The sequence below is a fragment of the Lepidochelys olivacea genome, assembly GCF_965140295.1.
Source record: "Lepidochelys olivacea isolate rLepOli2 genome assembly, chromosome: 1".
NCBI lineage: Eukaryota > Metazoa > Chordata > Testudines > Cheloniidae > Lepidochelys > Lepidochelys olivacea.
The window spans coordinates 313,980,747-314,008,697 of record NC_140411.1 but is presented as its reverse complement, the minus strand read 5'-3'; the positions used below and the strand labels follow the sequence as shown (position 1 = coordinate 314,008,697).

The following is a 27,951-nucleotide window of genomic DNA, read 5'->3' as shown; positions in this document are numbered from 1 at the left end:
ATAAACAATTCTATTTCATTTTTGAGCCTCTGTCTGAGCAGGCTTCCTTGTGTTATTTCTTTCTCTGTTGTTCATTTCTTTTACATCCATTTTCATTAACTACTGGACAGTTGTTATCAGTTTGCTTTATTCTCAACAGTGCGTCTTCTGTTTCATGCTGATTCTGATTTGCTTTTAACATTGGTAGATCACATTCATTCTCAAGACGTGAAACATATGCCAGAGCCTCTACTGCACATACAAAACAAAACAAAACAAAACACCACCCCTATTTTTCCAATTTTCTATCTGTTGCAGTCACCCCTTGTATCCCTATTCAATCAAGCTGAGAAAATATGCCATAAAATACTGTGGATTTAGAATTGTGCGTAAAATTAAAAGCAAAAATATTTGACAGACAGTATGAATTGTCAAATAAAATACATGTGTGTTTTCTAAATTTTCAAAATTGTCAGCAGTAGCACTTTGAACCTTTTAATAATGTCCTGATTGAAATATTAGGACAATCTATACAATATTTATAAAGCAATCACTGACCAATAGTGTGTATTTATGGAGGATAGTTTGCATACAGCACTGGAGTGGGACTCAGGAGACCTGGGTTCTATTTCTGGCTCTGCCATTATCCTGCTGCATGACTCTGGACAAACCGCATTGCCACTCTTGTCTCAATTTCTCCATCTGTAAAATGGGGATAGTGATACTAGCCTCTCTTGTAAAACACTTTCAGATCTATGGATAAAAGGTGCTGGATAAGCGCTAAATATAAGATCTTATGTAGATACAAAGATCCAAATACTACTTGCCTTATACTCACAAATAGTCCTATCGACTTCATGGAAACTACTCATGAAACTAAGATTTGGCCTTTTCAGTGTGAATGCTGTTCTTATGACAAGAATAATTGTTAGAGCTCTTATGTATTAAGTGACTGTTTGGTACTTTCTCTGAGTCTGCAGTAATTTCATCATGATAACATATGGCCTCTGGATGCATAATGAAATAAGTCTGAGGAATGAGTTCCAGCCAAGATTACCATGCTAACATGAATGATTGTGGCAGCTGCATCTCTTGTACTCCTCTCCAGATACCAGAAAGGACACTCAGTATGCAGATCTGTATTTTAGTGGGTGAACAATTGAAACATTTAGAAAATTACAAGAAAATTCTGAAATCAACATTTAAATTAGAGTCCTAACTAACTCCATGTATCAGTTTTCAGTGGTAGCCGTGTTAGTCTGTATCAGCAAAAAAAACGAGGAGTCCTTGTGGCACCTTAGGGTATTGTGTGTGTGTGTGTGTGTGTGAGCACGCACACATGTGTTAAACAATTGCTCTTTCCTCAGTTTTGAGATCAATAATCAATATGTAAATCTTTAAAGTGAACAAAAAAATATAAATCTTTAAAGTGAACAAAAAAATCACTTCATTATCCTTTTACAGCATTTGTACTAACTGTATCTGTTTAGGAATCCAGTGCCCAAGGCAACATTTTGGTAGATAAAGACGCCCACTAATAGCTCCAATCTATAAATATTAATTGCTGGAAATGACTGGCTCAATCAGTACCATTGTAGATGATCACTGTCATTGCCAGAAGCCTTATTTGTTTTCTCAATGCAATAGGTTGGCATGACATGAACTTCAGGCATTGCCATGATCTTTAAGAGTGCCTCCACATCCTACGTGTGTAACAAGGGTATCTATAAAGCATATACTTCCTGTTTTTTTAAATTATAAATGTGATGATATAATTATGACCCAACAGTTACCTTTTGTTTAATCATTAGTTTTTATTCCTATGTTCCCCAAGAATAAAGTAACTTCATGAAACTTTTCATAGTCCTTGACATTCAGATTTGGGAAACATTTCTGTAATCATATATTTGGCAACATTAATTGACATATATTGTTATACCCCCAAATGTCCCTTCTTTCATTTTAAACCCAAGGTAACTACGTTCCACACACATTTGTGATCCCACTCATGCCCCCAAGTCTCATTGCTGAAAATAATGTACATCAGAAATTCAAAATCATTAAACTGGGATTATAGAAAGAAACAAGGTGGGTGAGGTAATTTTTTTTATTGGATCAACTTCTGTTGGTATTATAAGAAGAGTCATTTACACTAACAGAGTGAATCCCACAACACTTTAAGTTTCCTATATGAATGGCATTTTTGTGCCCTTCTTTTTGGTTCTTTATCATGCTGTGTTTTCCCACATTTAGGCCCTGCAGGTTGAGAGAGATTATTATAATAATAATTAATAAAAATAAATGAATGTGAGAATGATGAAAACACTATACTATAAAGAAGAACCATTTTTTTTTTAGATTAAATGAAGTGAAATATCTGCTCTTCATTTGGACTGCAGGCATATTAAATGAGCTGAATTGATTGCTCCAGATGGTAACAGTCGAAATGCATTGCAGTGCTCACAAGCTACAAAGTATGTTTTCCTTTCTGAAGCTATGATTCTAACTGATTTTTGAGTAGTTAAAAAAATCCATCTCTCAATTATTGTTGTACTGGAAATGATCATACAGCAAATTATTCTTTTGTAAATGTTCCACAAAAGATAAATAGGTTACTTATCCCTCCTGGATGCAGCAAACAACCTGAAGATTTGGCTTGAATGAAACCTAAATGTTCAAAAAACAAATAAAACTCCCACACATATTTTTTTTCTCAAATTCTCATGATTTTTAAGCAAATCTCATGATTTTTTGGGTCTGACTCATGGCAATACTGCTCATCTCTAACTGCTACATCCGCCTGGAGGTAATCAGTGTGTACAATGCACTTCTCCACTCCAAGGTCATGGAGTCAGGCCCATCATAAAAAGCCTTCACAACTTACCACTTTCACTCTGCACAATTCGTTCATTGCAAAATTATTTATTTTTCATGTAATTTCCTACATATTTTAACTGGTGGAATTTTTCAACATTTACTGTATGATGAGGATTTGCAGAATTATGAAGAAATGTTGAGCTGATAAATGTTTATTCAACTGATCCTTAACTCTTGGATGACAGCATCTGGGCGGGATGAATCAGACTTTGAGATAGGTGCTTTAGACCAAATTCCAATCTCTGTCAGATACACTACAGTGTGTATGGTAACACCCATTGTTTCATGTTCTCGATGTATATAAATCTCCCCACTGTATTTTCTACTGAATGCATCTGATGAAGTTAGCTGTAGCTCATGAAAGCTTATGCTCAAATAAATGTGTTAGTCTCTAAGGTGCCACTAGTACTCCTTTTCATTTTGCGAATACAGATTAACACGGCTGCTACTCTGAAACCATACATGAGATTGTGACCATATTGAAGTCAATGGGAGTTCTGCCATTGGGGCAAAGATTCATGCACAAGGGCAGTTTGTGTACAATCACAGAAGACCTCTTTAATGATGTGAAGTGCTTACCTCTATGGTGATAGGTTCAATATAAAAATCTCTTATAGATAAACACAATGACAGTAAAACTTACACCTATTTCTCCTGCATCAGAGATTCATCCATGTAATGGAATCATACCTTTCCAGCTCAGATCACATGTCTCTGCCTCAGTTTTCATATGCTCCACAGTCTCTCCCTGATGAGAAGGGAGTTCATCACTCCTGTTGACAAAGAGTTGCTTAATAATAGAAGTAGTTTTCACTCTCCAGGCTGCACAGTTCAGGAATCCTTTCTCCACTAGGGTCAGCGCTGGCCTTTCCTGTACTGACGCAGGAGTGAAAAGGGGGCTCTCTTTCACACTGACCATGGGTGCTGGAACAACTTTTTTTGGGGGGGGGAGGTGCTGAGAACCATTGAATCAAACTGTAAACCCTGTTTTTAATGGAAACCACTTCATGCCAGGGGGTGCAGCAGCACCCTCCACACCCCTAGTTCCAGCACCTATGACACTGATGTGAGATCCAGCCGTGGGCCCCAAACTTGAAGTGTGTGCCTGGTTCCCATCACAAACTCTTTATTCTTTTTGCCCACAGCCTCCTCCTGCACTCATTTCCCTGGGCCTTTTAAGAAGTGCATGGAGAATCCACTTGCAGTATTCAGCACAAACTGTTTTATTGGTCCTTCAAAATCTAGTTGAAATGCTGCATATTCTCAAACACCAGCTAATGGCACCTCACTTATTAACTCTTAACTTTTACATCCATAATTCACAGCCCTTCCCCAGGCTATTTACTCAGCTCTCTTGCCTGATTACTTCATTGTAGGTATTGTCTTTCCACTCTTTTCTCCAGACTAACCCAGAAACCTCCCTTATAGTCTGAGCTCACAGTCATATGGTTCCTGGATGACATGTCCCAGAATATCCATATTCAAGTTGAGCAAAGACAGGATCCCCACCTGGCCTGTTGCCTCCCTGCAAGCATCAGTGTGCGCAACATAAGAATCCTGATCATGTCTTCAGTTATCCTTATGATACGTCGGTCGTAATTTTTTGCCCTGTCAGAATTTAAGTCTATGACATGCATGAAATTTGAAAATGATGTGCTACCATGTTATATTTTCAATGGAAGAAGTTATACATATCTTTCATGATATATATCCCAGAGAACACAGGCACAGAAGAGGAAATAAAAGACTGTTTTTTGCCCTGTGAACAAATGCTATGGTTTTGTTTATGGTTGTTAAGGGAGAAAAATATGTTTTATGGCTAAGATGGTACTATATTTTTTCTGGCACAATCTAAGAAAAATGAAGATGTGAATAAAGATGTGAATAAAAATGAAGATGTGATTTGTTTGATGATAAATTAGAAAACTACTGTCCCTGATTTTGAATAATGTTTGAATTTTCATGAGATGATATAAACTTTGATAGCTGTATCTATCTGACTTTTCTTTCATTTGTAAGTTTCATCTATTATATGTCAGTGAGTAGTATTTAATGTAATTATGATGAAGGCCTTTTAACTTTTTGTTCATTCAATTCTATTATGACTATATTAATTATTAGTATTATTATATTATTGTAAAATTGCTCTTGTCTATCTCTAGAACTACTTCTCAGTAGTACCTTTGGGTCTCTCTCTCTTCTGAATCTCGCTTTTGGATTAAAAACGGAGCTGGCCAAATAGTGGGATACATTATTCACACCTTAGCCATTGTTTGGTCTGATCATGTTCATTCTGTTTTAGTCACTTTTTCTAGAATGTTAGTATAAATGGGTTTTGTTCACACAACTGTTTGGGGAATTTTGTTTATGCCTAAATAGATAGGTGTGTGTGAATTTCTGCATTCATGTACAGATAGGCATGTTTGAGTTATGTGCTGTCAACTGACCCTCTCTGTAGATGCAGTACTTGACAGTAGAAAAGGAAATGTCTGCTAATCAGCCGGATAGCCTTTATTTTTCTGTCTCCATCAGTCAGGATGAAATGCAGGTCTTTTAAAATATGGGATGGGATCCACCTATGCCATGCAGCTAAATATATACTCTTCACTGAGCTAAAGGTGACAGGTAAATATTTAAAATGTCCTTACATTTCAGAGGCTTGCTTAACTCTGGCTCTATTTCACATACCAAAGTTCTCCCTGCTCTCTCCCAGAGAGAGTCAATGCCCAGACGATTACTTCAGGCATACTTCCTGTTTATAAAGGGTTAAATAAGCCAAGAACTGAGCAGAAATCATACCGTGTGACTTTGGTGACTAATCATACAGCTTGAAGATCACATTCTTAATATAGACTTTTTGATAGATTCTTTGGTTGGTGAGTGTATGAAAAATCGATTCCTCAACCATATTCATTAAAAGAATTATCAACAAAAACATGTTTATAAAAGTTGTGAGATGTTCTTGAGCAATTAGTGCACGGGGGGGGGGCGGCAAATCCAAGTAATAAATTGTTTGCCGCAAGAAAGTAATTAGCTAAGGTTAATAATTGATTTATGGGAGGCAGGTAAGTTTTCTAAGTTTTCATTTTTCCTTTCTCTTGTTTTGTTGCTCTTTACTTGTTAGTTGCTATATCCAGTTTACTTTACACTAGCAGACAGACACCGTGTCTAATCTACTTTACAGTCTGATTTAAACACCAGCTAATTATGAGCCATGGGAATCGGAGTATCTTTTCCATCCCCTTGGTTATCACTTTCCACAACATCTTGGAAAAGCACTTATTATTAAGTATTTTAATGAGTCTTGACATAAAAAAGAATTAAAGAAAATGTCTTTCCCTGATGGGTACAACTACAATCTACTTTGGATTGCAACTCACTTTGAGCAGTATTATTTCTGCAATGCCATAGCTGTACATTGTGTTTATGGATAAATAAGAGTTTGTGCTGCTATGTGGTGCTTACAAGCTAAGGGTCTGCACGTTTATCCACAACTTCAAAATCTTGCCAGTTGTTCCACTTGTGCCTGCCCAGAGCCTTATTAAAATCAGTGGAAGTCTGTCTGCCTGGGACAACTCAAAGGACCAGAGCCGAAGATAGATAAGGTGCAGTAACAAAAGACAGCCAAAAGGAAGGGCACACAGGTAGGATGGATGCGTAAGAACAAAGCAATAGGAAGTATGAACTGCTGAACCAATGGGAAAGAAGAACAGTAATAAAGTATCAATATTTAAATAACCATAGAGATTATGAAGGTGACCCACAAAATTGTGCAGGCATCAACCTTGTGTTCTTATTAATATCATAAGATGATATGAAAAAAAACAATATGAATGAATGGTACTTTTACAGTGTTCACAAAAGGAGAAATGAACAGCAAAAAAGAAGTGAGGAAAGAGGAAGCAGCAGCTGCTGCTGCTGTTAAAAAGGCACAGCTGTTTAGGACAAGCAGGTGAACAACTGCACCTAAAGGGGTACATTGGGTAGTCTCATATCATCAACCATATTTCTACACAGAAAGTGCATGGCAGTAAATGGTTTCAATAGTGAGGTTATAAAAGAAACTAACCAATAATGGAAATCAACTTGATTTCAAAAGAGAGAAACCCAGACTTTCCAAAGGGGGAGTGGACTACTGGGCTTCTTTCATCCAGTGCCAGCAATTTGAAAAATCAAATTAGAGCTTGAAAATTAATAATATTAAATAATTAACAATACTTGCATCTTGCAGCTAATCTTGCATCTTGCAGCTAATGTTCTCTAAATTCTCACACGAGACCCATATCAACACAAATGGAAATGATTCCAATTGCGATATGTTAGTCATCAAATACAGAATAATCCGTTAGTTTTTTCATGCAGAGATGGGCTCTTGCTGAGTAATTTTCTCTGTCTCCCTTTTCCAAGTACTTAACTTACATCAGACCACAGCTGAGATGTCCTGGGGAATGGCTCTGTCCAAGAAAATTATTATTTTGTCCTACTGGAGATCTGTGGGTGAAATCCTAGTTCCATTCCCATCAATGATAAAATTCCTATCGACTCCAGTGGAGCTAGGATTACACTCCATGCCATCCATATCATAAAGAAATAAACCAGCTTGTTTTCATTTCCACAGATCCTTCAGAATATCTTGTTTACAAGCACAATATTATTATTCTCTAGGACGTCCCTAGTAAAATTAAAAGGAGGACTTGTGGCACTTTAGAGACTAACAAATTTATTTGCGCATAAGCTTTCATGAGCTACAGCTCACTTCATCGGATGCATTCAGTGGAAAATACAGTGGGGAGATTTTATATACACGGAGAATATGAAACAATGGGTGTTACCATACGTACTGTAAAGAGAGTGATCACTTAAGGTGAGCTATTACCAGCAGGAGAGCGGGGATGGGGGGGAAACCTTTTGTAGTGATAATCAAGGTGGGCCATTTCCAGCAGTTGACAAGAAAGTCTGAGGAACAGTGGGGGCGGGAATAAACATGGGAAAATAATTTTACTTTGTGTAATGACCCATCCACTCCCAGTCTCTATTCAAGCCTAAGTTAATGGTGTCCAATTTGCAAATTAATTCCAGTTCAGCAGTTACTCATTGGAGTCTGGTTTTGAAGTTTTTTTGTTGTAATATTGTGACTTTTAGGTCTGTAATGGAGTGACCAAAGAGACTGAAGTGTTCTCCAACTGGTTTTTGAATGTTATAATTCTTGACGTCTGATTTGTGTCCATTTATTCTTTTACGTAGAGACTGTCCAGTTTGACCAATGTACATGGCAGAGGGGCATTGCTGGCACATATCACATTGGTAGATGTGCAGGTGAACGAGCTTCTGACAGTGTGGCTGATGTGATTAGGCCCTATGATGGTGTCCCCTGAATAGATATGTGGACACAGTTAGCAACGGGCTTTGTTGCAAGGATAGGTTCCTGGGTTAGAGGTTGTGGTGTGTGGTTGCTGGTGAGTATTTGCTTCAGGTTGCTGGGCTGTCTGTAAGCAAGGACTGGCCTGTCTCCCAAGATCTGTGAGTGTGATGGGTTGTCCTTCAGGATAGGTTGTAGATCCTTGATGATGCATTGGAGAAGTTTTAGTTGGGGGCTGAAGGTGATGGCTAGTGGGGTTCTGTTATTTTCTTTGTTGGGCCTGTCCTGTAGTAGGTGACTTCTGGGTACTCTTCTGGCTCTGTCAATCACCTGCACATCTACCAATGTGATATATGCCATCATGTGCCAGCATGAGTTGTGTGCATGTATCTACAGACAGAAATGATGCATCATTTATCAATAAGCTTCAGGCAATTAAAAATAAACATCCTTCCTGCGTCAATGTTGGTGCACATGGCAGAACACAGTCTCTTCCATTCCATTTTGTCATTTGCTGCTGTTTCTATTTGCTCTATGGTAATGAGATCAACTATTGTGCTCTTCTTGCTAAGGGTTCTTCTTGTTTACTCAGACCAGTTGGTTTCCACTTCACAGCTTCATGTGGGAGTCTGTGTGTTGGTATCTGAGCACATGCGCCAAATACGTCCAATGCTTCCTTCTGATTTTGGTGCTGGTTGGTGACCTTAAATCTCTTCATTTGTGATGAAGTCTTTTCCAAACAAATACTGTATCAAAAGAGATCTTGTAAGAAAAAACTTTAATTTCTTACACAATCAGAATATTATGGACATATTCCTACATTCAGTTATCTCAAATAGTCTAGATACAGGAGTTTTCCCAGTAATATCTGTGAAACATGTTACATGATAATGATTGGACAACAATGTACTCAAGCCTCCATTGACTGGTAGAAAATTTAAAATAATTCAAAAATAATTTACGATGGTATTGATTACATTATAGTGTATGTCTACTGGAATGCCCTTGTTTTATGTTTTATGTCAGGGAGCTGACCGAATCTCTTAAGATAAGAATTGGGGATATAAAAACTGTTTTAAGAGAAAAGTAATAGCAAAACATTTTGACCAGTGGACATTCAATACTCTCATAAAAGGTTAGATTGTGATACCCTTTCTCACATTAAGTAGTATCTTATTTCTTGAGTAGGCCAAATGAAAATACAGCAACTGCAATTTTAAGAGAAATCCAAAAGATCATGTTATGTTTAAGTCATTTTGAAATATCGTGGTTAACATAAGTGTTTTATTTTTAATTTTTTTGCACTGTTTTATTTCAGAAATAAATATGCATTAGATTGAAACATGAATGCATGGAACTGTTGGGAGAAGTCTAGAGGAATTAATTGCCAGTTGAAATTAGATAAACAAGAAATGTCTGAAGCAACATCTGGTAGAAGCAGAGATCACATCAGTTAGTGCTAACTAGGGTCAACATTATCTTACATGATAGGGATGTTGTTGCTGTAGTCTAACTGTTTGCAAGATTTGCTCTGTTTAAGAGGCTCTTTTGGTTTATTTGTTCAATTTTTTGCTAGTCTATGGTTTTGTTGGATCAGAAAAATGCTTTTTCAATTGCTGAGGTTTCCAAAATACATCTATGATAAACTAATTACTTTAAGAAGAACTGTGAGACCCCCCAAGTTCACCCACTCTTCATCTACAACTCAGTCTTTCAATAGGATTGGAATTAATCCCCTTGGTTGTTGGGGTTTTTTTCAGTTAAAAGGAATATTAATTTCAGGAAGCTATAGTTGAAATATAACGTGAAACAGAACTTTACATTCATACCTAACATTTTAATGCAGTTTGAGAACATACAACTATTAGCATCACCTTCAGAAGATCCAATTGTAAGTTAAAATGGTGATTCTCTAGCAGGCTGCTATACAATGAATGATAGAAATTCTATGTGTTAGATTTCAGAAGGAGTTCTAGGATCACAACCTCTGCAGCAAGCAAAAAGGATTCTTCACCATTGCCACAAACTTATATTACTTCGGGCCCAATTCTCGAACCAATTCTAGATGGTTCATGCCATTTCACCAGCTCCCTGAAGACTTCCTTGTGTAATGGAAATCTCCAGGGGATATAAGGAACAGTGCCTCTGTGCAGGCCTCTCATTGGCCGCTGGCACAGGGAACATTACAGGGAGAATGACCCGGGCATCAATCCTTACCAAACTCTGGCTACTAGATCAACCCTTTGGGACTGTGGGAAGCTGAGCATAATTTAGTGTACTTCTGAGGCTGATTTAAAGTACCTCGGAGAGGTCCAGGACTGGAGTAATGAAAAGATAGATGATAATAATCTGTGTTGTCTTCTCACACTTTATCTGTGTTAAGCATATCTCAGCTGAAGCTAAAGATCCAGCCCTTTGACATGAACTTCTGTGTGGCCCTGATCACCTTATAAAATAATTGAAATAGTTGTACATAACTTCCTGTTTGCACACATTTTACATGCAATGGGATAAGTATGATGTCTACACAGCAATGTTCAAAGCAATGCGTCACTTTAGCTGACTTTAAGTTTCCTCATAATGATGAATTAGCTAAGTAGAGTGATTTGACTGAATCTACTTACATGATAATTAGCAATGTAAGAAGCAAGCTTTCTTTGAGTGTAGATTGCACTGACTGGTTGTTGTCTTCATATCAGGAAGGGAGCGTTGTCTCAGCACAGTCTGACTACCTCCTTTAAACTGATTTCCTATATCCTGTTGTGCTGACATCCTTTACTGTTAGCATCAGTGCCCACCTTTAGGGGTTGGCTCAAAAGGCACCATTTGCATCTTCATATGTCAAGATGCGGCAAATCGTGTTTCGTCCACAAAGAGGGAACTGCTTTTGCATAAGATCTTTTAACCTGAGATGTCAAAACGCAATGTGATATGTTGTGATCACATTTGATAAATGTGGGACACAAGAGTCTTAAAAACATTCTTGTAAGCTCAAAAGCTTTTCTCTGTCACCAACAGAAGTTGGTCCAATAAAAGATATTACCTCACCCACCTTCTCTCTCTCTCTTTCAAAAAAAAAAAAGAAAAAGAAAAAAAAGAAAAAGAAAAATTGTTTCTAATCCTTTCTCCTAAAATACAATATGAAGGACAGGTGAAAAGTAAAATACAAATGGAGATGTGGATTTTAATTGTCCTGATCACATAATGCAAATATTTGTTCAAGATTTTTAAAAGTATGTATGTCTAATGTTAATTAAACTGATTGTGGGGTGTGATCTTCTGACTATAATATGTAGGAATATAAAAAGTCATTGTCAAATTTAAAGATGGGAAAACTGGTTTAGCCAGAATTGAACATTTTAGGGTCGGGATTAGAACAGAACTCAAAACATATTAGTAGTGATAGGCCTGAACTAAAACTCTGACCCCAAACATCTGCAGACACTGGGATGTTCAAAATCTGGATCCAGGCCAAGGTTTGAATTTTTTTACTTGAACCATCTACTCTTCTGAGGTTTCAGTGTCATTTGGCTTTGGCAAAATATGTGCATTTTATATATTTATTTCATGGATAGTCTTACAAGAATAAATGTAAGTGGAGAATCTTTATAATATGCATAGGACAGGCAACTGTTTACTTAGAAACATATTTTTAAATTAGTCATCCCTTAAAAATCAGTGTTTAAAATTATGAGAAAAAAAGGTTTATGAATCTTGAAAAATTGCGCAAACTCCCAAATTCCACCAGGTTCTCTCATGCCTATAAATATTATTATTAAGCTAGGAATGATTAGATTTTTATTTGTACATGTTGATAAACGTTGATTTCACTGCACACACACTATCAAAAAATATTCCCATCAATAATAATTGAAACTTACAGGTAGGTAAAGTAAATAAAATGCTACTTGAAAACTTATTAGAGTTTGATTTAAGGATATTTACTTTGTGTATTTTGACATGATGTTGGCAATTTGTGTTTCAACAGTTATAGAGCTTTAATCTCATGAATCTCAATGTCTACTATTAAATGTTGTCTGACTGCCCCCATAATTTCCCACAACTGTGAAAATTTAAATCAATACAAATCTAAAAAATGCTTTAAATAAATATGGATATTATCTGTCAAAATTATAAAAAAATAAAAATCAAATTCTTCCAAGCCTAATTAGTACTTGTATAAAGCCTTATCAAAAGCCTCATTCACTTCAGTGGGACTCTTTTCTTTGAGCTCAGTGGGCTTTGCTTAGGGTTCATAATGCTGCTTCCATCAATGAAGCACATCTTGGATTAATTTTGATGGCAAAAGCTGAATTGCCTACATCTGACTTTTTAAAAATTAGAGGTGGTCAAACAGCATTCTTTGAACCTACAAGTCGAGAAATATTTATTCTTGCCCCACAACTCATTTGTGATTCAGTCCTGTTCAGTAAAAACAACAAGGACTCCTTGTGGCAATTTAGAGACTAGCAAATTTATTTGGGCATAAGCTTTCGTGGGCTAGAACACTTCATCAGATGCATGTTCAGTGTGAATGCATTCATTAGAGGTAAGTAGTGGGTGAATAGTTTGGTTGAATAATTTTCAGACTATGGATTGTTTGAAAATAGGCCACTATTCATTATTTGTTATATTGTTCCTGCTTTTGAGGTATTGTTCTTGCTCCCTAGCTGCACAGATGAACTTTTTAAATTGGATAATAATGAATAGCAAATGATGAAAAAAAGAGAGAAAAAAATAATTTGCTTCTTGTATAAAGTTGCATAACTTCCAACAATCATAATTAGTTTCATGTGTACCAGCACAACCCTGAATATTCAATAATAATGAACAGTGTGAATCTCCTGAATAGCAACAAATATAATTTGAGTTGTTTTTTCTGGAACGTATATTTTCATTGTTTGACCTATTATTTCATATTTTTCATTAAATTTTTAAAAATTTATTCTTAGAAATTAAGCATTTTTTCACATTCATCATGAATGGATCCTCCATTTCCCCCATCTCTCTCTCTTTTGGTTACGCTTATCTTCTCACTTACCGACTCCATACTTCACTGTTTTATCTCATTGTGGCAGTGATGACAAATACATATCAATGGGCTCTGACTGAAGGCATATTACATGCAACAGTCATGTTGTGTGAGTTTGTTGGGTGCAGTTTTGCCTTCAGTTAAACCCAGGCATCGCCTGTAGCAATCAGGCTGTAATTGGACTTTTTTGCATACTCAAAAATCAGCCTCAGTCTTTGGAGGAGATTAATGCCCTGATTGTCTACAAGGGGAAGAAACCATTACAGAAAATTTCCTATTTGATTAATGCATCCTTACTCTCTCTCACAAAGATCTCTCAAGACAGCAGCAAATGTTGTTGATGCTATAACTCCTGGTTTATTCAATTGAGCAAACAATAAAATATGTGTGTGGTTCCTAGCCACCAGTATAAAAGCAAGGCTGCTGAGAAAAATGTCCTTCAGTGACCTGCATGTCCGAGCAAAAATTGAAATAGACAGACAGCATTAGGGGATCAGAACAGTCTGAACGAATAAATGTTATTCTTCACAATCAAGGTCTGAAAAGGCAGGTGATCTTCCAAAAATTTATTTGTGCCAAAACACTTTGGAAATAACACAGAAAAGCTAAATAAATACCTTCTCCTGGCACCAAGGGGAGCTTCAAAGCTTTGATTGCAAGGTTCATTTTTCTGTGTATCGGCCCATATGTCAGTGCCTTATATTCAACATGAGCTCTATGAACTCATCCAATCCATTCTGATAAATGGCTGTGCACTGAAGACACTCACTATGTATAGGTGTCATCATATAATTCATCTGTGTCATCTCACCCAGCATTTCACTTCCATTTTATTTCCTATCAGCTAGTTTGTTGTTTGCGCTCCTTGGTGAAGTGTGATGCCTGAGTGTCAGAATGTCTTTTCCCTCCTTTTGCAGTTTAGTACTTAGGTTGCTTATATCTTTACAAAGTATGGCTGTAGCTGCAATGAGAAATTTTGGCATGATTCATTAATAGAAAGACAAAGGTAAAGTTGTATTTGAAAATCAAGAAGTTTTCTAATGTAATATATAACAATATTCTCAACTAATTAGAATGAACTGAACTTATTAATAAAGAATGATCTTGCCAAAAGCGGGATATTCATGAAAATGTGACTAGAAGCCAGGGCCGGCTCTAGGTTTTTTGCTGCCCTGAGCAAAAAAAAAAGAGTGGCCCAGAATGCCACCCCTGTGCCGTCCCCAGCACGTGCTTGCTTTGCTGGTGCATAGAGCCAGTCCTGCTAGCAGCATTACTGTATTACTGACATCCACTGGTGAGCTACCTTTTTTGCTACTAAATAAGCAAAATCTAAATACTTACTGGGCCAAATTTTACAAGCAGTCTCTAAACTTGTGATTGTAATATTTCATGCCTGTAGCAGTTCACACCAAACTTTTTGCCTGTCCAAAACCTTTGTGCACAGTCTACATTTGTTTACTCAAACCGTGCTGTTGGATTTTGTGTGGGCAAATGCAGTGTAGATAGTTAAATCAATGGTTTTTGCACACACAAACACTTGACTGTGAAAAGTTATGCATACCTCTTGGCAATGCTGGGTACATTTTCATGACTTGGTACTTAACAGATACAAATACACCAGTGCAACTTTAAAAGTAATTTCAATATGTGTCCTCCAATAACAATCCCTTTTAAGTTGCAGGATACACTTTTATCTGTTTTTGAGATTCTCTAATTTGGATGATTGCATTTTGGAAACCAGAATAACTCATGCTGAAATAAATGACCTATACTAATTGGCAGAAAATGGGTTAATTAATATAAGGTGTTGAGAGGGAAAGTCATATAGTAGGATAAAATGTATCTATTGGTTAGAACATCATACTGGAATCTAGACTTCTCCTACATTCTATTTCTGGCTCTGCCATTAACTCAGTGGTAAACACTGGGGAAGTAATTTACCATTTCTGTTCCTCAGTGTACCCATCAATAAAATGGGTATAATAGTATCTACATCAAAGGCGAAGTAGGATTTAATGTTTGTAAAATCCCTTTGAGATGAAAGGTTATATATGAGTACAAAGTATTATTAGTATCTATTAGTAATAATAATAAATGATAATGTCCAAGAGATCAAGTGGTGGCAATCCATGACAACTTTCAAAGAATATAAATTAAATATGCCACTTCCCATCTGGAAATCAAGGAAGTTCGGTTACAATATTATTGTAAAACAGATTATTTGATCTTTCATGTGTATATAATTAATGTCTAGCCTCTTTGCATATTCTATTATCTAAGTTCAGTGTTTGCTCTGTAATTAATTAGAAGTTCATCCAAAATGGCAATGAGGGTCTGAATCAAGTGATTAAATTAACTTTCTATTAACAAGAAAGGAAATTAAGAAAAACTAATTGTTTTAATCCAAATGGTGTCATATTTTGATGAAAGCGAGGTTATGTTATGGTATCTGAGCATCAGGTCAGGCAGTTACTAAAGAATTTGCCTCCAGGGGAACGGAAAGTAACAAATAATTAATCATCCCACCCTTATCCATATTTCAAGGCTTTGTTACTGGTGATATCTATCTTTAGCTGGAAAATAAGCTGCCTCGGCTAATGTCTACTGAAGTCAATAAAAAGACTCCAATTGACTATAATGCATTTTGGATTAGGCCTTAAATGTGTAAGCAACTCGGATCAGAACATACCTGGTCCTTATGCAGGCACGCAAGGGAGCAGGTGAAAGTAACATTTCTCCCTGCCTTACATAGTCTGCAAAAGGGCTTGTCCCAATTGTACCCCTGCACTGAAGGAAATACATAGATTGCATCCTTCCTGCTTCCCTGAGGGTGTGAGATATCTCAAAGTATGTGCAGGGAGGTGAGGATAATGTGAGGCCTTGGTTCCACCCACCCATGTAATGACCAATGGAGCTGGTCAGCCATGTGGAGTGGAGTATTCTGCTTCTTATAAATGGGCACAAGGACGAGTGTCTTGCTTTTGCAGGTCCAGGAGCACTGGGATGAATTCTAGAAAATGGGTCCTAATGCTTCCCCTGTAACACTGTACTTCTGTACCATCCCTAATGCAAAGTTCTGTCTCATAGACACTGTGGAACACTTTGTTTAAAAGCTGTTTATTTTCTTTGGGACAAATTCTAAGGCCCTTACTGAATTTTTACTCATTCTAACTCAAACTCTCACTGAAGTCAGTGCCAGCTTGACTGAGTAAAGACTGAGTAAGTACTTGGCACATAAGATATGGGCCTGTGTGTTTTCCTGTGTTCAATATTGAGCACGGTCTGTACATCCACTAAAGAGCATTGTCCTAAATAAACCTTTACTGATGCCGATCAAAGAATGAGAACTGTGTATGTTTCATTGCTATGAGTTTGATAAGAGATTGGAATTGTCAAATACAATTTCTGTGCATCTGCGGATAGCAAGATTATACAAGTATGTGAGTGCAAATACTGGCAGGTGAGCATGTTATACACAGAATGGAAAATGCCTTACCCAATAGTTTCCATTCTGCTAGCAGACTCTCTCACAATTATGTGGTGCTTGGGTTGTTCCCCCCCTTTCTGCAGTTTCTGGAAATGGTTCGCCATTGTGGTGTAGACCCTGCTGGCCACATTCCCTTCTCCAGCTGCCCACCAGAAGAGTCATTCTATAGCTGTGCAGAAACTTTTTGAATATGATTGGGATTGAAGTTATTGTTACCAATCAGTGAATTATGTAGTATAGGCTTTCTGGTCCATAAACTTATAAACACATACAAAAATAAATGTTGTCCCCTACAGAGGAAACTAGGATTGTGGGAGATGCTGCTAGCACAAAGGAAAGTATTGTGTAAGAAATCTGACATTCTACAGCCCAGCATTTCCTACAATTCTGTGATTTGCGGGACACAGCAAGTAGTGAACTTTAGGAAAGGAGAGTTAAAGAATTCCACCTGAAATGAAAGTACATGTCTGAATGGCAAGTTTGGATCACCACATACAGCATCTTCCTTCTGAACCCTCAGCAGATGATAGAAAGTCTGTTTTACAGTGCTTGAGAAAGGTACTGATAGAAGACCATGTTGCTGGGCTGCAAATTTCCGCAGTTGAATCATGAGCTTTTCCTGCCTCTGATGCTGCTAAAGCTCTTGTGAGTGGGCTTTGACTCCTTCAGAAATAGATTCACCTGCTGCCTTGTATGTCTCTGTAATACATAATTTAATCCATTTTGTCAGTGATAGTTTGGATGCCTGAAGACCGTGACACTTTGGAGAAAATGATATAGATAAGGATCCTGATCTTCTTGTCAATTCAGAGTGCCTGAGGTAGGTATTTAATGCATTGCATACATCCAGATTATGCTACAACTTTTCTGTAAAATGCTGAGTTTTTCAGACGAAGAGCCTGAACACACTGCATACAACACATGCATGCAACACACTACTTATGGCTGAAACTTGATGATGTATGGTTCTGGGCTGAAGTACCTTGTCCCATACGGGTCCTGAAAAAAATCCAGAATAACTAGCATTCCAGGGCCTTGGGGTTTCTATTGTTTTCTTGACACCATGAGATAAACCATAACCAGATGGAGGAGTAGGCCTTTAGCACTGAAATCTGTCTGGAGAACAATCAAGTCCCAATCACTTTGGAGGATGTTACAAGTGCAATTAATGCTTCCTTCTCAATGGCCATGCTATCAATTAGACATATCCTGGGTCTGGATGGTGGATACCTCCTCTTGTCTTATCGTCGGAATCACCTTCCTTAAAAGTGGAGGTGGTGGGAACGCTAAACCAAATCCTTTGGCAACCTGCATGCTAGTACATCCATCCATCCTTAGTGACCTGGAATCTACTTCCATGGTAAAGTATTATGCCAGTTTTCTCTTCTCGTGACCGACAAATAGATTTACTTCCAGGAGGATGAATTTCTGTGATATCAGTTTGAAGGCTTCCTGATTTTGACAATATTCTGAGTGTCCACTGAGCCAATCTGTCTCCTGGTTTGGTGTTCCCTTTATAAGTATGACACTCATGAAAGCCAGATTCTCCTCTGCCAATTCTATTATTTCCATTGTTTCAGAATATAGCATCAAGCTTCGAGTTCTCCATTGCTTCGTGAGGTATGCCAGTGTGGCAAGTGGTCTGACTAGACCAGGATATGGTTGCTCTTGTGGTAGCTCAGGGGACTAGATTCACCATTCTGAGCTCTTGCTTCTCTGTAGCAAGCTCTAAATGTCCTGTGCTGTTCTGTGCTCCAGATTTTCTCCCCACCCTAATACTCTGACATCTGTCATGAGTACCTGAAGGGCTGGATGGCAGATAGGAAGACCCCTGTAGATGTTCCCTAGAACTGTCCACCACCTGAGGGACTCCAGAACGTGGTTTGGTTTGGAATCAGCATTCTATCTTATATGTGTTCCATATCTTCAGTAGAAACTTCTGGTGACACCCAATGTGGAATCTCTTCCATGGTGTAATTCCTATATATGACACCATAAGTTCTATATATGACACTCTGAGCTAGGCACTGTCTTCTTTTCCTTGTGAATATGGATATCAGGTTCTGGATTTGCTTGAATCTGGCTAGGGAGGGGTAGACCTTGGCCACAAATGTGTCTATATCCACTCCAAGATGAACTATCTCTGTGGAAGGAATCAGGGAGCATTTCCTAGTGTTTATCACAAATCCATGGGCTTGAAGCAAGGACAGTGTCTGAGTTGTAGTACTGTAAGCTTCTCCTCTGGGCCCCAGGCCAACTGCCTGAAGAATGAGGTCATTTTTCAAGAACCCCCTAATTTATCATGGGGAGCTGGTTCTTTCCCCAGGGAACTGAGACCCCCACTTTAGTATATGGGGGGACGGACGGACTCTGAACCCCTTAAGGGGCTTTATGTTCCATCCCAGGTCTTTTGCAGAATTTACCCTGTGAACTGGCCTCATGGTATCCTTCTTTTCCTTAAATTACCTTTCTGAAATGCTCAAGAAAGCCATGTTGCTCAGATTCTTTACCTAATTTGCAATATGCAAAGACAAGATATTCTTACCTGTTTTGTTTTATTATTCATTTATCATTCATAATGTTTACTGGAAATAATTATGCTTCAAATGTAACATTATAGTTTTCAGAGTAACAGCCGTGTTAGTCTGTATTCGCAAAAAGAAAAGGAGTACTTGTGGCACCTTAGAGACTAACCAATTTATTTGAGCATGAGCTTTATTATTATAGATAGTTACTATTCCATCTCCTTTCAAATTACTTCATTTTTGTCATTTTTCTAATTTTTCATAGCATCATATAATCAATCGGTAGCAATAAAACAACCAGCTCTTTAAATAAGGAAAATAATTCAGTAAAGTTGGGTTAGTAATCAGTTGTAGATTTTAGTCCAAACCCAGGAGATTGCAACAGATTATATGGACCAAATAGAAGGGGATATCTGGAAAAATCCATCCTAAAGGAAAGGAGCAGATGGTTTTAGGAAGCCAATTAATTGTAACCTGAATGTATTAAAGTGTAAGGAAGTTAAATAAAAAGTCCCTTTTTCCTTTGGGCTGATAGTCTGTGATTTACAAGATATATGCAGAGGAAGAACAATTTGTCAAATTGTCATTGAGGAATCTATACTTTCCATATGTGAACACAACACTAAAATCTGCCTTTCACTATATGATGATGGAACTTGAAGATACTGATTGATGCAGCACTCTTTGCCCTGGTATGTTTCGGCATTTAATCAGTTACTCCTAGCTAATTAGTGTTTCACTCATGGTATTTTAGAGCATTTCTGATTTACAATGTTATGAGCCAAATTTTCCAAAGCATTAAACACTTTCCTTTTCCCATGACTTCTCTAGGAGATACTAGTGCTCAGAACGATTTAGAAGCCAGACAAATAGAGATAGGCTGACTGCTTCCTGTTTCCAAAGGAGCTCTAACAGTGGGATTGGCATGAGGTACACTGTGCCCACAAGGGAGGGAGTGGGGTGGGGAGATACCAGCAAAAGGAGGACACTCAGGCCTAAGAATAGTAAACTACACTTTATTGAAGGAAGGAAGGAAGACAGGAAGAACTTACGTTTCAATCTGTGCGGGGAGCCCCTAGGACGCGCAGAGGGGTTGCAGGGGACTCTGGCCGTTTGGGACAGCTGACCAGGCAGGACTTCATCTGGGGAGGTGGGGGGGCGGGGAAGTCTTCTGCGGAGCTATATTCTTCGTGCTTATCTCGGGGTTACATGGGGTCAACAGCTGGTTACATTCTTATATGTATGATTTATGATTATTACATAAACTAACTTGTTTACAGGCAAAAATATGCTGAGCTATGCTACAATATCTTTTGGCAGGGTCTGTTGGACAAAGTTCATTGAAACTGCCTGCATCCTCCGCTTACATCTAGTCATGTACTCAGTCCACCACTTAGCTCCTTGCCAATCTTCTGCAACCTTACCCCTACATACACTCAGCCAGCACATGGATTCCTCTCACAAGAGCCTGTTAAAGTAACTCATTTTGATAACATTTCCCAGCTGAAAAGTGATGTGTATTGCTTTAGATTAACTGGTAGTTGGCATTTCATTACTTAGGAGTTACCAAGTGTGATGGATATGGCAGAATGACCAAGAAATGGTTCTCAATTAAGGATTATTTTAAGGTAGGCCTGCCATAATTTTTCTCTGGCAATTGTTGTGAATGTTTAAGTCCTCTGACTGGCAGTGAGAAAAACAACATTTAGCTGATTCTGTGTGCTGTATATTTGCAACATGCTCCTAACAATGTGAGAAATATATGGCCCTTTGCATGTACAACATACCATATGCCCTGACACTGCTTTTAATTGTATTTTTTTCTTATAAAAATGGGGACTTTGATGTGGTGTATAGACCCCACGCTGATGAGAAAGGTACCAGAGAGGCCCTGAGGACAGGGCTAGCTGCACCCCTACAGCCCTGTCAATCATGTATTGTAGGGAGGAGCACTTTAAAAGGGAGGAAACCACAGTCATATGGGCAGGGTTGCAGGATCAATATTGCCCTCAGCAGGAGACCGCTAGAATGATCCCTGAAGCCACAGAGAGAACTCCCAGCCAGATGTTCACCCAGACCCTATGGGGAGTTCAGTGAATGGCCAAGGTAAGTCAGACAGAGTAAGTGTGATTCAGCATCCCAGAGAGATTTCTCAAAACACTACATGGTGCTGCATCATTGGCAGCACTGTGAACCTTTCCCCACCTGACTTTGAGGGATCTGGGGAAGGGGAGACCCTTGAATTCATTGGGGCATTTAACTTTCCTTTCCATCCCCAATCGGAAGAGACTTAAGAAGGCCTGCAAAGGGCAGGGCTTCCTTGCAAGTAGTAAAGAACTGGGGTCCATGCTGGAGCTACCCCCTGTAAATAACTGACCATGCCCAGGTTCTCCCACCCCCTGGGAGAAAAACCTCAGGATGCTCCTTTACCGGGACACGAAGATGTCATCAAATCTCAGCTCTTAAGTGAGAATTTAAAACTCACCATGAAAAAACTGGAAACTGTATTCTTACCTGACCATTTCCTTTGTCCTAATACTCAGATCCACGAAGTGTGTTTGTCCTCTTCCATCTCCTGTACACGGGGACAGCAATCAGATTTCCTCATTGGGTGGTGCAGGATCCAAGTCCCACCTCCAGTCAGGCAACTGGTAGAAGAATGGTTACAAAACTTCTGACGGAACATTTCTTCCTCCCTCCCTCCTATGGAGCAGGGTGAAATTGCTTGCTTGCTAAGGACAGACAGGGAGAGTGAAAGTGGCCAGGCAGGAAGCATACTACCTTATGAACTATAAAAGGAGAGACTCCCTTAAGACATGTGAATTACTTTGGAGGGACTTTTTAGAGGCTTGTGTTTTGACTCCCTCACTCCTCACCCCATATTTATTGTGTGAGGGGATACAGCAGGGCTTAGGACACATCTCTGTGGGGGATGGAATGGGTTGGAAAGGCGTGTCTTCACAGCAGCTTAATGAAGGAGAATTAGGAGGTCAGGCAGGGTATCAGACAGACTTTATATTTAAAAAAATGTAATCATGGGACTAAGACGTATAACTAATATCACCTCACTTGTTTTGCTTACTTGCACCTTACCCTTTTCCTACACATCCTCTTTGTGTTGTGTCTATGGATTCTAAGCTTACTGCAGCAGGGACTGCTTCTTCTCGCCATTCTGTGGAGCACTCACCACACTTTTGGGTTCTGGGTAAAAGAGAGCTTACATAAAAATAATAGTGTAAAACATCCTAAGCCAAATTCATCCCTATTATAATTCCACTGATGTTAGCAGAGTGACACCAGGGATTGATTAAACTGAATGCATCAGTGAATCAACATGAGAAGATGATTGTATGTAATGCAACCCTTTATTTCCTCAAAGCAGGATAAATTTAATTTTCTTGATTAAAAGAATTTCAGGAAAGGATCAAAACTTACTGAAATTCACCTTTGCTTGCACAAATATTCTCAGAAAGTGAACCAAAAAAAAAAAGAGGACAAATATGGCTGAATCCGCTTAGAAATTTGTACAGGAACAAAAAGCCTTATTGATTATGGAAATGGCTTAAAGGACAACTGTGAGAAATTAGCCTCTCAATCTCAGAAATGTATAGGGAAGAACTGCAAAAAGAGTCTTAGGTGTTCCAGTGCATCTCCTAGCCCTGCTAGGATTGCTCCTTTCGGTAAGCTCTTTGGGAACGAGGACCATTTCTTTGTTATTAGCTTGTGTAGTGCTCACCTAATGTAATAGTGTCCTGATTCATAGATTCATAGATATTTAGGCCAGAAGGGACCATTATGATCATCCAGTCTGACCTCCTGCACAATGCAGGCCACAGAATTTCACCCACCACTCCTAAAAAAGACCTCACACCTATATCTGTGCTATTGAAGTCCTCAAATTGTAGTTTGAAGACCTCAAGGAGCAGAGAATCCTCCAGCAAGTGACCCGTGCCCCATGCTACAGAGGAAGGCGAAAAACCTCCAGGGCCTTCCAATCTGCCCTGGAGGAAAATTCCTTCCCGACCCCAAATATGGCGATCAGCTAAACCCTGAGCATATGGGCAAGATTCATCAGCCAGATACTACAGAAAATTCTTTCCCGGTAACTTGGATCTTACCCCATCTAAAAACCCATCACAGGCCATTGGGCCTATTTACCATGAATATTTAATTACCAAAACCATGTTATCCCATCATACCATCTCCTCCATAAACTTATCGAGTTTAATCTTAAAGCAAGATAGATCTTTTGCCCCCACTACTTCCCTCGGAAGGCTATTCCAAAACTTCACTCCTCTGATGGTTAGAAACCTTCATCTAATTTCTAATCTAAATTTCCTAGTGGCCAGTTTATATCCATTTGTTCTTGTGTCCACATTGGTACTGAGTTTAAATAATTCCTCTCCCTCTCTGGTATTTATCTCTCTGATATATTTATAGAGAGCAATCATATCTCCCCTCAACCTTCTTTTAGTTAGGCTAAACAAGCCAAGCTCCCTGAGTCTCCTTTCATAAGACAAGTTTTCCATTCCTCAGATCATCCTAGTAGCCCTTCTCTGTACCTGTTCCAGTTTGAATTCATCCTTCTTAAACATGGGAGACCAGAACTGCACACAGTATTCCAGATGAGGTCTCACCAGTGCCTTATATAACGGTACTAAAACCTCCTTATCCCTACTGGAAATACCTCTCCTGATGCATCCCAAGACGACATTAGCTTTTTTCACAGCCATATCACATTGGCAGCTCATAGTCATCCTATGATCAACCAATACTCCAAGGTCCTTTTCCTCCTCCGTTACTTCTAGTTGATGCGTCCCTAGCTTATAACTAAAATTCTTGTTATTAATCCCTAAATGCATGACCTTACACTTCTCACTATTAAATTTCATCCTATTCCTATTACTCCAGTTTACAAGGTCATCCAGATCCTCCTGTAGGGTATCCCTGTCCTGATCTATGACCAGGCTCTGCTACGATACAAATAAAGATGATTATTATTAATGCTTGGTGAGAGGTTTCCCCTGCCACTTTTTCCTTAATAAAATAAGGAGCTGCTCCCAGATGCATTATTTTGCTCCTTTTGAAGGCAGACATCGCTTTGGTTTTCCAGACAGAAGTTAGTCCGGGTGCCAGTCACTAACAGGGTTGATTTCTTTCCTTTACATATCTAGGAGATAAAAATAAGTCCCTTAATGATGCCTAGAAGACATGACTATGACAGAAACAGGCAATTACTTTTGTGCATCTATTATTACTCTGATGCAAAATTGACCTATAAAACATATACAAAGTAAGACAAAGAAGTTTCTCAAAATTTTGTATAAATGCAGAAGTGAAGTAGAAACTTTATTGCACTATTAGTTTCTATTCACACCTCATTCAATGGCTACCAATATATGTCAGGCCTCAGCCTGTATTGTCTATCTTTTTGGTCATTCTTCTAATAGTCAGATGCATCCACTGGTAATGACAGTAAGTCACAATTGGAGTCAGTATAATGCAGAGGCAAGATACAGTATCTTAATGCCACAGCTATCTTTGTACAGAAATCCCCTGAATTAAAATTCTAGTGCAAAAATGTATTACTGGAGAAGTAATAAAAGAAAATAAAATTCCTCAGCTTTTCTTCAAGAAAGCATTTCTGTTACTACCTGATAAAAGACACTCTTACAGGGAACATTCAGGTATTTCTGTGATGCATATCCTACCATATGCTAGGTTTCAGAGTAGAAACAGTGTTAGTCTGTATCCGTAAAAAGAAAAGGAGTACTTGTGGCACCTTAGAGACTAACAACTTTATTAGAGCATAAGCTTTCGTGAGCCAGAGCTCACTTCATCGGATGCTGTCAAATATAAAGGGAAGGGTAAACACCTTTAAATCCCTCCTGGCCAGAGGAAAAACCCTTTCACCTATAGAGGGTTAAGAAGCTAAGACAACCTTGCTGGTACCTGACCAAAATGACCAATGAGGAGACAAGATACTTTCAAAGCTGGAGGGGGGGAACAAAGGCTTCTGTCAGTCTGTGTTGTTTTTGCCAGGACCAGAGCAGGAATGCAGGTCAGAACTCCTGTAAAAAGTCAGTAAGCAATCTAGTTAGATGTGTTAGATTTGGTTTTGTTTAAATGGCTGATAAAATAAGTTGTGCTGAATGGAATGTATATTCCTGTTTGTGTCTTTTTGTAACTTAAGGTTTTGCCTAGGGGGATTATCTATGTTTTGAATCTGATTACCCTGTAAGGTATTTACCATCCTGATTTTACAGAGGTGATTCTTTTACTTTTTCTTTAATTAAAATTCTTTTTAAGATTGCTTTTTTCTTGTTCTTAAGATCCAAAGGTTTGGGTCTGTGTTCACCTATGCAAATTGGTAAGGATTTTTATCAAGCCTTCCCCAGGAAAGGGGGTGTAGGGCTTGTGGGGAAAGACGTTTCCAAGTGGGCTTTTTCCCCAGTTATATTTGTTAGACACTTGGTGGTGGCAGAGATAAAGTCCAGGGACAAAAGATAAAATAGTTTGTACCTTGGGGAAGTTTTAACCTAAGCTGGTAAAAATAAGCTTAGGGTTTTTTTCCATGCAGGTTCCCATATCTGTACCCTAGAGTTCAGAGTGGGAAAGGAACCTTGACAGATGCACACAGTGAAAAATATAGTGGGGAGATTTCATATACACAGAACAAGAAACAATATGTGTTACCATACGCACCGTAAGGAGAGTAATCAGGAAAGGTGAGCTATTACCAGCAGGAGAGTTGAGGCGGGGGGGGTGCGGGGGGAAGACCTTTTGTAGTGATAATCAAGGTGGGCCATTTCTAGCACTTTACAAAAATAGCGGGAGGGGAAATAAATAAGGGGAAATAGTTTTACTTTGTGTAATGACACATCCACTCCCAGTCTCCACCTGTCTATTCAGGGGACAGCATCATAGGGTCTAATCACATCAGCCACACTATCAGAGGCTCGTTCACCTGCACATCTACCAATGTGATATATGTCATCATGTGCCAGCAATGCCCCTCTGCCATGTACATTGGCCAAACTGGACAGTCTCTACGCAAAAGAATAAATGGACACAAATCAGACGTCAAGAATTATAACATTCAAAAACCAGTCGGAGAACATTTCAATCTCTTTGGTCACTCTATTACAGATCTAAAAGTGGCAATTCTTCAACAAAAAAACTTCAAAAACAGACTCCAACGAGAGACTGCTGAATTGGAATTCATTTGCAAACTGGATACCATTAACTTAGGCTTGAATAAAGACTGGGAGTGGATGGGTCATTACACAAAGTAAAACTATTTCCCCTCCTACTGTTCTTGTAAAGTGCTGGAAATGGCCCACTTTGATCATCACTGCAAAAGGTCCCCCCCCCCCAGCCCCTTGCTGGTAATAGCTCACCTTTCCTGATCACTCTCCTTACAGTGTGTGCGGTAACACCCATTGCTTCATGTTCTCTGTGTATATACAATCTCCCCACTGTATTTTCCACTGTATGCATCCGATGAAGTGAGCTGTAGCTCACGAAAGCTTATGCTCTAATAAATGGGTTAGTCTCTAAGGTGGCACAAGTCCTCCTCTTCTTTCTACCATATGCTAGTTGGGAATTCAAGAAGGATGAGCAGGTAACACCTGATCAGAATGTGTTATTTCCGGGCAGCTCAGCTGGAACAGACGTTCGAATGTGCTATTAGTGGTACAATTAATTGTTCTCTGACTTCAGAGGGGAAAACACACCTCCCTGGTTAAAGTGACAATAGGATTTTTCTCAGTACTATTTAGACAACTGGTCTCAAGATGGTTGATCTATAGAATTAAGTAAAATAAAATGGAAATATACAGTAGGGTTGTAGGAACATTTTGATTTTAAAATACCTCTTTAAAATGACAAATAAGTACAAAATGATTGTCAGTTTTACAAAAGACAGTTCATTATGGAAATTAATCTTTTGTGTTTGATATGTGAGAAGTAGAGCATTGTATTATTGCAAGAAGAGAGCAATGTTTTTGTTTAACTGACTGTTTGATAACAGCTTTGTCCAAACCTGCCTTTGGTAATCTAGAATTCAAAAGTTTCTCTCTCCTAGCAAAGCACAGAAAAAAAAAGCACCATTATTAAGAAGAGTCCATGCCTTTGTGTGTGACTATTATACAGCATATTTTGAAGATGAACAACAAGAAAGAAAGAATTTAGGTACCTGAAAAAGAAATTGAAAGTTGTACTATGTGGTTTGTGTCTATCTTCTCTTTTTATAGATCACCACAAGTACTCATTTAAACTATTGTACAAATGGCTTATTTCTTATTACCTCAAAAATATTAGCGTGTTATTAGTTATTTTTAAATGCATTCTAGTCACTCAGCCAAGTAGACTTTTTTTTAGTGTTACAACTTTCAGTGAATGTAGTTCGTATAAATCTAATCAACATTTTATTCACTTATATTTTAGTGAATTGAGTCATGAATAAGCAGCACTTGCATTTCCCTCAGCAAGTTTGCAGATGACACTAAACTGGGAGGAGAGGTAGATACGCTGGAGGGTAGGGATAGGATACAGAGCGCCCTAGACAAATTACAGAGGATAGGGCCAAAAGAAATCTGATGAGGTTCAACAAGGACAAGTGCAGAGTGCTGCACTTAGGATGGAAGAATCCCATGCACTGCTACAGACTAGGGACTGAATGGCTAGGCAG

The 27,951-nt window shown here is 38.5% G+C and overlaps 1 long non-coding RNA gene across 1 annotated transcript in view; it reads right to left on the bottom strand.

The window, feature by feature from the left end:
* Positions 1-20,396, bottom strand: part of LOC311515573 — a 37,542-nt gene extending 17,146 nt beyond the window's left edge. Inside the window, exon 1 of the long non-coding RNA XR_014710181.1 lies at positions 20,312-20,396. This is a non-coding gene — a long non-coding RNA (uncharacterized lncRNA). The remainder of the gene's footprint in view (positions 1-20,311) is intronic.
* Between the last annotated feature and the right edge of the window lie 7,555 nt (positions 20,397-27,951).